Source organism: Pseudorca crassidens, chromosome 13, assembly GCF_039906515.1.
Source record: "Pseudorca crassidens isolate mPseCra1 chromosome 13, mPseCra1.hap1, whole genome shotgun sequence".
Lineage (NCBI taxonomy): Eukaryota > Metazoa > Chordata > Mammalia > Artiodactyla > Delphinidae > Pseudorca > Pseudorca crassidens.
In genome coordinates, this window is record NC_090308.1 from 40,814,035 (window position 1) to 40,826,774 (window position 12,740).

A 12,740-nucleotide genomic window follows, 5' to 3' on the forward strand; every position below is an offset into this window, starting at 1 on the left:
AAAAAAATTAAAACAAAAATTAAAGTCCACATCCAATGTAAATCCCCCATTTCCTCTACTAGTTTCCTTAACTCCCCAAATCCTCCACCTTCCTCAGAAAATTTCTTAAGCATCCAACTACTTATTTTAACTTTCCTTCTCCTACAAGATTTACAGAGAGCATTCTAGTCTCAAGGCCCAGTGTATATAAGTTACTCAGGTAAATGCTGGAAGCCAGTAGGTGAATTTAGCAGAAGCACCCAAGACAGACAATAAAACTTGCTTTGCTGTCTCTTAAAAACTCCTCCTACTTTCCAGGGCTCTATAATCAGGCTCTGCCAGCTTCAGGCCTTCCCAAGCAATGTCCTTCACAGATATGACTTAGGTGCCCCCCCCAACCTGCCCTCCGCAAAGAGTTCATGTTGCCTAGACAACAACAAGTCTTTTGAATTATAAAGCCCTTTTACCTCCACTTTCAGAAGATCCTACCAAATTTAAAGAGTAATTAAAAAGATTAATAGCCATTTACAACCCCACGCACAGGGACCTTGTTTGGCTACTAAGGGGTATTCTTCCCACCCATGATTATACTGTAGTTATCAGACAAGCCAGATGGCCCCCTGGAAAACACTCTCCTCACAGAGGAAACAGATGGCCCAAAATTCTCCCAGGCCCTCCTGCAAATGATCAGGAAATGGCTTAACTGGAAGCTGATATTCAAGGACAAATAGAAACATTGGCAGAGGTTTTGTGCTCTAAGGTGAATTAGTTTAAGGTTAAACTGTGCACTCAAAAAGAAGAGCGTCCAAACACCTTTGCTGAATGCTCTGTACAAACTTTTCAAAGGCATACTGCACTAAACCCTAAAGCTCCAGAACCTAGAAATCCTCTAATTTCCACCTTGGTAGGAAATTTTCTCCCTGATATAAGATGACAAATTCAAAATAGTGTGGCTAGGTGGGCTAATCAACCTCTAAGTATTATAATAAAAGCAGCTACCCAATTCTTTGAAGGTAGATTGCAAGAGTACAACAGAAAAAAAGGGAGTTAAAGTCAATAATTCTTGATTTGCCACTGGAATCTTTTGAGAAACAAAAGCATAACTCTGAGAGCAACTCCAACTCCACTCATACCTCTTCCTACTTGCCTTCAGACATTTGCAGATGTAAAAATTGGGACATTGAAAGTACAATTGTCCCGCACAGAAGAAAAAAAAAGAAAAAATGTAAATAGTAATTGCCCTAGACTTCTGATATAAACAGACTCCAAAACTCCTAGGAAAACACTTACATTCTTTCCCTATCCCATGAAGTTATAAATCTTACCAAGTCTTTGAAATAGTAACACCTCAGGAAATAAGTAAAACACAGGCCTCAGTCGCCAGAGAGGCCTTTGAAAATACAGACTGCTATAGAAGCTCCCTTGCCCAAAATTGAGTCCACAGCCTCCATAACATTACTTGTCAAGGGCAAATATAAATCTTAAAAGCCTTCTTCCATAAATGTTAATAAAAAGCTTTAGCCATAGCTGATTCACTTCATTGTACAGCAGAAACTAACACAAAATTGTAAAGCAATTTTACTCCAATAAAAAACAAAGAGGTATAATTTGAATTCAATGGTTATTTATAAACTAGTGAGTTTTATATTGTTATACTTGATTCATACCTAAAATTTTAGAATAAAATTTTTAGATCTCTGTGTCTGTATGTTTATGCAGGTCTGTGTATGTACATTATAGGTATGGTGTTTTTCTACCTCCAGATGATATTGCCAATTAATTTGTAAAACAGCTGTATTTAACTGGCTTAAAATTAAGTGTTTATGAACAAAGTATTTCTAAAACTCAGAAATACAGAAACTAACGCAAATGTGTGTGTGTGTGCATGTTTTAAGTTTCTGTGATCTGGGACAACCTTTAGTAAATAGAAGCTAATTTAAGTTTGTTGGTTTAATTAAAATAGACATGTCTTCAGAGTTATCAACATTAAATACAATGCAGACATACAATTTTTATTCTACCCGAGTTTACTAGTCAAATAAGTTCATGTTATTTTTTACAAAATTTATCAGGAAGGAAAATAGCTTAGGGTGATGTCTGACTTTGTCCAATATCTCAAGAAGTTTTTAAATATAGTCTAAACATCATTGCTGGGAACAAATGATTTAGATATATATAAGTGAGATAAAAGTTTATAGGTGAACTTTTCAGCAATAATTATGTTTCCTAAAATTTTTTGGTAACTTGAAGCTTTACTAAGTTAAATGATGGGTATTTATTAAATATCTAGATCATTTCCAGATAAAATAAAATACTGAAACATTCATTACTGAATGTTTAACCACTTTTGGCTTCTTATTAAAGAGAAACTAAGATATTTGGATTTGTCAGTAATAGTGTTTTGTGCCACATTTTAAAAATATGTACGTGAGAAAGTATATGCTTCTAGGAATTATGAAATGTATTCATAAATTTGCCAGTTTTAAGAATGCTGATATAACAGTTCGCAATTTCTTACTTCTTAATTTTCACTAGATATTAAGGGTTTTAAGGGTTAAGAATTCTAATGTAATTAAAGCTATTAAAAAATATTAAGAGAGGACTTCCCTGGTGGCGCAGTGGTTGAGAGTCCGCCTGCCGATGCAGGGGACACGGGTTCGTGCCCCGGTCCGGGAAGATCCCACATGCCACGGAGCGGCTGGGCCCGTGAGCCATGGCCGCTGAACCTGTGCGTCCGGAGCCTGTGGTCCGCAATGGGAGAGGCCACAACAGTGAGAGGCCCGCGTACCGCAAAAAAAAAAAAAAATTAAGAGAAACAACTCTGTATGCAAAGCAAGTTAGTTGTGTGTTTTTGGTTAAGAACAGGTATGAGGTATGGAGATGCTTTTTTTTTTAATTTTTGCCTGCACCTGACGGCATGTGGGATCTTAGTTCCCTGACCAGAGATGGAACCCATGCCCCCTGCACTGGAAGGCACAGTCTTAACCACTGGACTGCCAGGGAGGTCCCTGGAGATGCATTTTTTTGTTAAGGGAAAAATAATTTTGTCCTAAAGTAAAGCTGGTTATTTCAGAATGGGAGAGAGGAGAATAAAGGACAAACTATGGACATAGAAAGTTAGGAAGAGAGAGAAAAAAAGAGACGGAAAAGAATATTCTGTGGTCAAGTTGGCTAAAAATTAAATTGTTATTACAAGAGTTTTTAAAATAAGCTTTAGTACCAGTAATGTACTTACGTAAAACTACAAGTTAATTTTTTATATGCTAAAAGGATGTAGTTTTATTGAACTATTGGCTTACTCTGAACTATTGGCTTACTCTTGAAAAGATATTGGGAAAGGTTTTTTTAAACCTTTTTAAGTAGTCTTTCTAGAAAGCAAAGATTTCGCATTTTATCAAAGTAATTCACTGTGCATCGTTATCTTTTATATCAAGTCTTTGATTACTTAGGTAAACCAAGTTTTCTTGATATTAAAAGACCTAAGTTTGCTCAGGACTATGTAACCTTCTGTATTTGACTTTGAAATCTTCTATTTTCATTTGGTTAAATGGATAATTATGTATAGTTTCATAGTGATTTGTCATCCTTTTTAGTCAAATGTCCAAAACTTTTGATATATTTTTTTAACATCTTTATTGGAGTATAATTGCTTTACAATGGGGTGTTAGTTTCTGTTTTATAACAAAGTGCATCAGCTATACATATACATATATCCCTATATCACCTCTCTTTTGGGTCTCCCTCTCACCCTCCCTATCCCACCCCTCTAGGTGGTCACAAAGCACTGAGCTGATCTCCCTGTGCAATGCGGCTGCTTCCCACTAGCTATCTATTTTACATTTGGTAGTATGTATAAGTCCATGTCACTCTCTCACTTCGTCCCAGCTTACCCTTCCCCCTCCCCGTGTCCTCAAGTCCATTCTCTACATCTGTGTCTTTATTCCTGTCCTGCCCCTAGGTTCTTCAGAACCATTTTTTTTTTATATATATTCCATATATATGTGTTAGCATATGGTATTTGTTTTTCTCTTTCTGACTTACTTCACTCTGTTTGACAGACTCTAGGTCCAACCACCTCACTACAAATAACTCAATTTTGTTTCTTTTTATGGCAGAGTAATATTCCATTGTATATATGGGCCACATCTTCTTTATCCATTCATCTGTCAATGGACACTTAGGTTGCTTCCATGTCCTGGCTATTGTAAATAGAGCTGCAATGAACATTGTGGTACATGACTCTTTTCGAATTATGGTTTTCTTAGGGTATATGCCCTGTAGTGGGATTGCTGGGTCATATGGTACAAAACTTTTGATATTTCTGACAAACTTTCCAAAATCAAATTCTAAGTGAAGTTTTGTGGGATTTTTGGTTTGTTTTTTTTTTAACCTGGAAGTACCTTGGGATTTTCCAGAGGGATACTGGAACATCTCAAAAGATTTGTTCTCTCTCCTTATGAAAGAGAAATTTAATTTGATTAGTCTTATTTGATATGTTAAATTACATGGGAAACATTGTCAAATAAGAAGATAATGCTAAGCCTTCTTTATGTTTTATTTGTATAGGTATGTCATAAGTGCTCCAGAAATTATACAAAATACTTCAAAATCCAATATGTCCCAGCATGATGTTATCACTTATAACTCTAATTACTATCTTAAAATATATGTCACAGAAATAACTAAAATTTCCTTGTCAAGAACCTTGTGATGAGCTCTCATCAGATCTTTAATCATGGGCATTTTAAAGTCTTCTGCATTTATTATTTTACTCTGATGCTTTTGCAAAAGTGTTTCATCTTCAGAGATATTCATGGAAAGGACTCTGACAAGTACTGATAACTTTCAGATCATACCACTGAATTGGGTAAGAATTTACAAAACTCTAATGGAGAAACTAACAGCTTCATAAAGCTGCTAACAAAAGATCAAGATCAACAAGAAATAATTACATGGGACTGAATGAACTGATAAGGATGATAATAATTTTCATGACTTTTTTTTTTTTTTTTTTGCGGTACACGGGCCTCTCACTGTTGTGGCCTCTCCCGTTGCGGAGCACAGGCTTCGGACGCGCAGGCTCAGCGGCCATGGCTCACGGGCCCAGCCGCTCCACGGCATGTGGGTTCTTCCCGGACCGGGGCACAAACCCGTGTCCCCGGCATTGGCAGGCGGACTCTCAACCACTGCGCCACCAGGGAAACCCCTTCATGATTTTTTTGTTTGAAAAGTTGTTGGTTCTTTTATGTTTTATTTTCTCAGATTTAAGAAAATATATATATATTTTTTCTCTCAAGCTACCCCTAACTTAAAGCAGTTTGGTAAAGTATACCCTGTGAACAAAGATAAAGCAATTACTTTTTCTCCCTATGTGATCCCTCTAGAATTTGAAAACTCTCAGTGAGCATTCTTATTTTCATGGCAATACAGTTATTTCCATAACTTCAATAAGAATCTGTTCTCCTTGTAACAGGACACAATTGAAAACATTAGTTATATTGCCGAGGCTTTGACCGGAATGTCATACTTAAGAGAGATGTGCATAGACTCGAATTTGACCAGACAGCTTTAAGAAACTAAGATTGAGTTTATGGAGTCAATAAACCCACTTGGGAAAACAACCTGGTATCTTGCCTACAGGGTTCCTAGCAGCCTTACCAGGTGGAGTAAGGAAGGTCACTTCCCAGCAATTGCAGGAACCTCAGGATTTGGGGTGACTCAAGAAGAGAGGAATGTACCCAAATCTATAGGTATTGCAGGCAAAGTCTAATGGCAAGTTCTTACCTTGCTTTCCTAACCTCAAGAGGTTTTTTAGAGTTCTGTCTGAGTACTTTTATGAAAAGTTTCAGCAAAGCAGATTTGAAAGAGCCTATATGATCATTCACCATTCTTGCTGCACGTATGTAAGCAAGCAGGTCAAGTTTATTAAACTAGACTTAATTTGCAAACAAATTAGTCTTATTGTGGTTATCTTTGATAGAAATGGGGGTGATTATAGGGAGAAAAATATGTTTCAGTAATATATCTTTGTGGATATCAAATTTCAGTGCTATTAATTGTCATTGCGGTTTTGTTTCCTACTTGCAAACGGGACTAAATCCTGAATTCCAGTTTTCTCCAATATCTGGCTACAACTCTCCAAACTAATATTTCCAATTTTTCTCCCACCCTTCTGACTTGAAATCGTTGAGAACTAAAACTGCATTTTTTTCCTGATGTCATGCAAGCTAAAATAGGACCACTTGATATAAACTTCAGAAACATCACCATAACAGCTCATATATGGACAATCTTTGCATCTGCTATTGTGTGGACCACTCAGATCATTAAATATATTCAATCCACAAACCAGGAAAATTTATCAAATTACCACTGCTTGCCCACATCTATCTGAAGATGCTTCGAGCTTGATATCTAGAAATTCTTCCTTATTGGCTGTCTGCAGAACTTAGAAACTAGATGTATGGTCTACTCCAATCATTAATTATTGTTTTTCTTTTGTTTCCATAGAAATGTCTCTTATCAAATACCTGAGAGCTAGCATAATATAGGCCTAATTTTGGGATCCCATTTGCATCACCAGTTCCTGAAATGAGTTTATCTGAACCAACCTATTGTTAGGAATAGGAGACTGGTTCAATGAGATGGAACAATCTACCAACTCAACTTCTGGAGAGTGAAACTTCTTAGGAAAGTTTCAAAGGCAGGACTGAGGGTGAGCAAAATAGGCTACCTCAGAATATGCCACTTTGGCGTGTTGATTAGTTTTAAAGTTACTTAAGAAACAGCCAGTGCAAGAATAATACTGACCCTCTTTGTCCCCCTGAATGCAGAAAATAAGTCTCCCATATGAAGGTATCCTCCCTATACCAGCATGTAAAGGCATTCTTACCACCAGAGATAGGAAATTCAAGGCCGAGAAGGCTGTATAAACAAACTTTATTACTTCTTTATTAATTTGCAAACCCAAGCCCAAACCCCTTTGTTTTGTCAAATCTTCACAAATAATAGTTTCTTTATCTAGAAGGTATAAAAGCTGCCTGAATTGGTTACTTCTTTGAGTCTCATATTTTATGAACTCCCATAAATATGAAATTAAATTTGTTTTTCTCCTGTTAATCTTTCTCATGTCAATTTAGCTATTCAACCAGCCAAAGAACCTAGAAGGGAATAGTTTTCCTCTTCTACATAAGATATGTACAAAGGCATTATTGTGGTAAAAATTTTAAGTTTTTTTTCTTTTTGTTGCCCATACCTTCTAAATTTTCTATAATATATACGTATTATGTTTGTGATAAGCTTATAAAACTATAAAAATGCAAAAGGTAAAAAACAAGAGGAGAAAACATAAGGTTAATGGGTATATATGAATACTATATGAAAGCAGAAAAATATAAAATTTCTCAGGATGTCTGGTTTTTATTGTTTATTGAAGGCATGCAAAATATTATTTTCTATTTTGGTAGAATTAACTGAACATAGAAGAGTCAGATGTAGATTCTACTATAAATTTTATAATATAGTCTATTAAATACTTCTGATTTATTTAAAAAATAGAATAGTAGTCAATTGTTCAAAATATTTCAACTTTTTGAAATATTAAGTTAAATATCTTGGAGATAGAAGATAGAAAAAAGAAAGAAAAGATGAAAGAAAGAAAGAAATGATATAATAGATATAAAATATTATCCCTTTAGTCTTATCAAAGATCATTGTGTTGGAATTCTGATGCTAGATTCTCCAAGTGCTTAATAATTATTATTATTAATTAATATTAATATATAATGTTATTGTGTTAATAATTAATATTATTAATAGTTGTTATAATACCTTATAGTTGTAGAGCATCCTCTGATATATATATACGGTATCTAATTTGATCATCACAACAACCCTTTCAATTAGGAGTCCCCATTATTTTACAGGAAAAAAATGGAAGCTGAGTGTTTGAAAATCCACAGAAATCAGAGCTAGTTTTAAAAACAGGTCTTCTGATTCCTAATCCAACTCTCTTGCCCCTGCATCATTTTGCTTAGTATAAGGTGCTTACTCTAAGCAGTTAACTTCTCCTGGAAACATTTTGGTCACTACAGTTCTGTGAGGTACAGTTAATTTAATAGTAATTTTCCACACACACAAAAGTTATGAATGATATTACTTGTTCATGTTTTATTTAATAGGAAAGAGTGTAGAAGTGATACATAATTTTAAAACATTCCTTTGGTTTGACTACTCAATAAAAATATATATTTCTCAAGCTGAGAATTTGTAGCATTTTCCTCTGTGTTCTTAAAAATCTTTTTTGACTTTATACTCTCTACTTACTACTTTTCAGACTTAAATATTTAATAATACCATTTTGTATGATGTCAACTTCATCTTGTTATTTTTACCGTTTTTTGCTTAAGGTATTCCATTGTTCTTAAGAAAGATTCTTATAAATGAGTTCTGAAAGGAAAACATTCTTTTAGTAATAGCTTTACTCAAATATAGTTCACATACCATAAAAACCACCCATTTAGTGTGTACAGTTGTAGTATATTCACAGAGTCATGCAACTATCATCACAATCAATATCATCACATTTTTATTACACCCCCAAAAGAAACCTTGTACCCTTCAGCAGTGACCCTTCTTTCCCCTAGGACCCCAGACCAAGGCAATCACTAATATACTTTCTGTCCCTGTGTATTTACCCATTCTAGACATTTCTATATGTAGTCTTTTGTGACTGGCATCTTTAACTTAGCATAAAGTTTTTAAGGTTTATCCATGTCATAATACGTGTCAGCACTTCATTCCTTTTTATTGCTGAATCATATTCCATTGTATGGATATTCCACATTTTATCAGTTGATGGACATTTATGTTGTTTCCTCCTTTGGCTACTGTGAATAATGCTGCTATGTATTATGAATATTGCTATTATGAAAAGTCATATACAGATTTTTATGTACACAGATATTTTCATTTCTCTTGCGTATATACCTAGTACTGGAATTGCTGGGTTATATGGTAACTCTATATTTACCCTTTTAAAAAACTGCTGAAATGTATTCCAAAGCAGCTGCACTATTTTACATTCCCACCAGCAGTGTATGTGATTTAAAACTTTTTTTTTAAGGAGAGGGAAATAATGAAACTATACACACAATAAAATGTACTTAATGGCACATTATGTATAGCTTATTAATTAATTGAAAAGTATCACAAATTTACATTTCCTAGCTTTCTTCTTATAGTAATTTATTCTATCCTATAAACAGCTGTGGAATAAAAGAAAATAGCTCTACAGTTACTTAAGTAAACTAAATTCTTACTTTTAGAAACACTGAAATTAATTTCTTGATAGAGATATATACGGACTTTAAGAATTTTTTTAATGAATGGCACTTTTAGGCACTTGATATTTTCATTTCTTGCTGGGTACTGTTCAAGATATGATATATCATAATAGTCAAATGCATTATACCCATTTAATATTTGGGAGAAACTGGAGAACCTAATGATCTCAGCAGATGGTCAAAAGCTGTTTATAATCTAAGAGCCAGAGTAAGTATCTCAAACTCAACACATTTTAAGCCTAGTAGTGTGGAGAAACCCTATATGAGACCCAGCTAGTTCCAGACCATTAAGTCTAACAGATATATGGGTCACTGGTTTGGAATTCTTCCCTTCTCTTTTCCTATGTTAATTTCAGTATGTCCCTCCCATTCCCACAGTCCAGACCGGTATTAATTATACCAAACAATTAGACTACCAAACATTCAGTAGATATAATTTGTTCAGGTACTATCTGCAACACAGATCTGCTTTTACCTTAGCCCCTAAATGAAACTGTATATTGCAGGGGAATGCTTCAAGTGAACTTGAAAATACGTTCTGTGGACGAAGAACCACAAGTGAATTCCTATTCATTTACAGAGACCCAGGGCTGAGAAAAAGTTGTGCCCTGGAGGACAGTATGAAGGACCAAACATGTAGTGCAAACAGCACATTTATTCTGCAATAAAATTGGGAAGCCAAGTGCTATCTTGTCATAGTTGTAGAGAGTTTCTCCAAAATAGGAACAAGCACATGTGCTTTCATTTCACTTTATTTCGTGAAAAAAATTTCAATTGGGCAGAATAATGTATCATAATTTTTCTCTTTTTCTGAATTCATTTGGTTTTTCTGGAAAAGCATGTGATCTTTATGGGACAGAGAATGGAGAGAAAAAATACTTTTTTTTTTAAAGAAAAGGCTATTTTTAAAAAATGAATCTAATGAATTTAAAATTAAGAAAAATTTTGTCTCTTTCTCTGGTCATAGGGAAAAAACTTTTTCCTTTAGTTTCACTCAGTTGAGATAGTATACTCTCTTCAAGTCATAAAATTCAAACATTTTATATACAAGGGCTCCGAAAGGTCATTGTTGGCATTCTCTGCCCAGCCTTTCTGCCCTGAATTCTTCTTTTCCTGATTCTTCAAGCACTGAGCAGTAGTATCATTCTCACATGGAGACTTTGCCATCACTCACATTTTCTCAAGGCTTTAGGAAATATAAAGTTGATTGTTTGGTAAACTTTTTGGTCCTATTTATATAAAGAGTGGGGAAACATTGTAGCACATTCTCCCTACCAAACCTGGGGCTCTTTCCCCCACTTTTTCTCTAGTGGATATTATTTAAATAGAAAGCAGAAGTTTAAAAGTGACAACCATGTGAGGAACCACATAATCCAAAATTTCTTTCCTGCCACCCTTTTCTGGTTCTTGCTTATAAGAATCCTATAGACTGTTCTTTCACCACTAGTGAAACTAGTGACATTAGTTCCCTTTTTAGGGGAGGAGAGAAATTGAATTTCTTGAATGCTGTTGTGCCAGACACATTAGTTATATCATTTAATCTAAGAGCTGCAGCAATGTTATAGATGAAGAATGAGAGATACAGAAGATGGGTGACATCACCCATGGTCACACAGCCAAGGACATGCATGTCCTCTATAATAAATTACTCTCTCATTCAAACCCTTGCCCAATTACCTCAGGAAAACCTCTCCAGGAACTTATTTACCTCTTTCAGTTCCTTTGTTAATCAAATCAAAACAAAACAGAAACAAAACACCCTAAGGGTAGCACTAGTGATAGACTTGAAACCAAAAGAAATGTATACAGGGTGAAGGAAAACTATACCTAAGAACTTCCATAAACCTTACTGACCTTGCAAGTTTGTTTAGAATCTTGCTGAAACAATCATTATATCTCTTCTTCTTCCAAATAAATCTGTTTGTCCTCAGGCTCCATCAGTCATGATAAATAAAACACCTACTAATTTAATGCTACTTTGATTACTAGCATTACAACACTATTTTTTCCAACGTTTTATTCTTCCCTAGGGTCTTATGTATCTTTGCAGAGCAGGCTAGCAACCAAAGCACCGTTTACAACTTTGTTTCTATGGAGAGAAATGCTCTAAAATTTCTAAAGAGCTAATGCACGAATACTTTGTGGATCACAATGATTTGGAGACTGCTAATATTTACGAAGTGAACGTTCAGAACAAAAACAGATCTTTCAACAGGCGCATGCAGGTACAGAGAGGGCTCCTTGATTCAGCCTCTTACTCCCTGCCCACTGCCCCCAAGCACACACAAAGGTGATTGGAATTCTATAAAAATTATCTGCTACTCAAGCTGTTCCAAAGTAAATTGAGGAGGGGAAAAGAAAGAAGCAGAGATATATAATTGTAACCCCTCAAATGACAAAGAATATTATTGATAGCTTATTTTACAACTTTGGTTAATTCTCATCTTAATACATTTCATGTAAAATTCAGCATTGCCCATTGAAGTATTGAAATTTCAAGATTAATGTTCACAATGAACAATTGTTTGCATATTATATTTTGGTTTTTTAAAAATAAAAGCAGAAACCTACTCTGATCTGGAATTTAAAGACAATTAGAAAATCAGCTATAGGAAGATTTTTATCAGAAATTTAACTTGTGGGAGCATTTCAGTATTAATTTTACATATATATGTTAATTCTTTCATTTCATTTTTATTTTTAAAGAACAAAGATTATCAAAAGGATTCTTCCATAAACCTAGTACTTTCTAGAAACTTCCTACTAAGAAATGTTTTTGGCAATTTAATTTTTGAGAACTTATAACTTTATAAAAACATTTATTCACCAGTTTTCATAAAAATATTGTCACTTTTCCTTCTGTAATCCTGTTTATAATTATCATTATATTTAATTTTAGGCACATCTATGTAAAAGTTAAATCTACCGTTTGTTAAATGTTATTTTAAAAACAGAAATTCAAGCAGTCAAATAAATTGGGGACTTCCTTGTACTTTGGTGGAGGGTGGGGAGATATCCCCAACCAAAACCAGGTTTTAAAAAAATTACTTGATTCTAAAGATTGTATCTTGAAACAAAAAATTTACAAATTGTCAAAGAAAGATACAGAGATATAAGCTTTGAAAAAGGAAAAGGTAAGAATTAAGTTTGCAAGCAAACTTGCATGAAGTACAAGGGAGTCGCTTCAGGACTGGCTGGCCACAGAAGAAAACACAGCAAGTATTTAAACAGAAAAGCTGCACAGAATTACTAAGGTTGCTAAGTTTACATTAGACTGTTCATAATGAGAAAACAGCAACTTTATCACAATCACGGTAATCCCAAAGATCATGCTATGTCTTCAGGTAGGCAAGGTAGAGAGTCTAGATTTACAGGACATATTCAAGGTTTTATTATTTGGAGACCAGAACCAGTCCC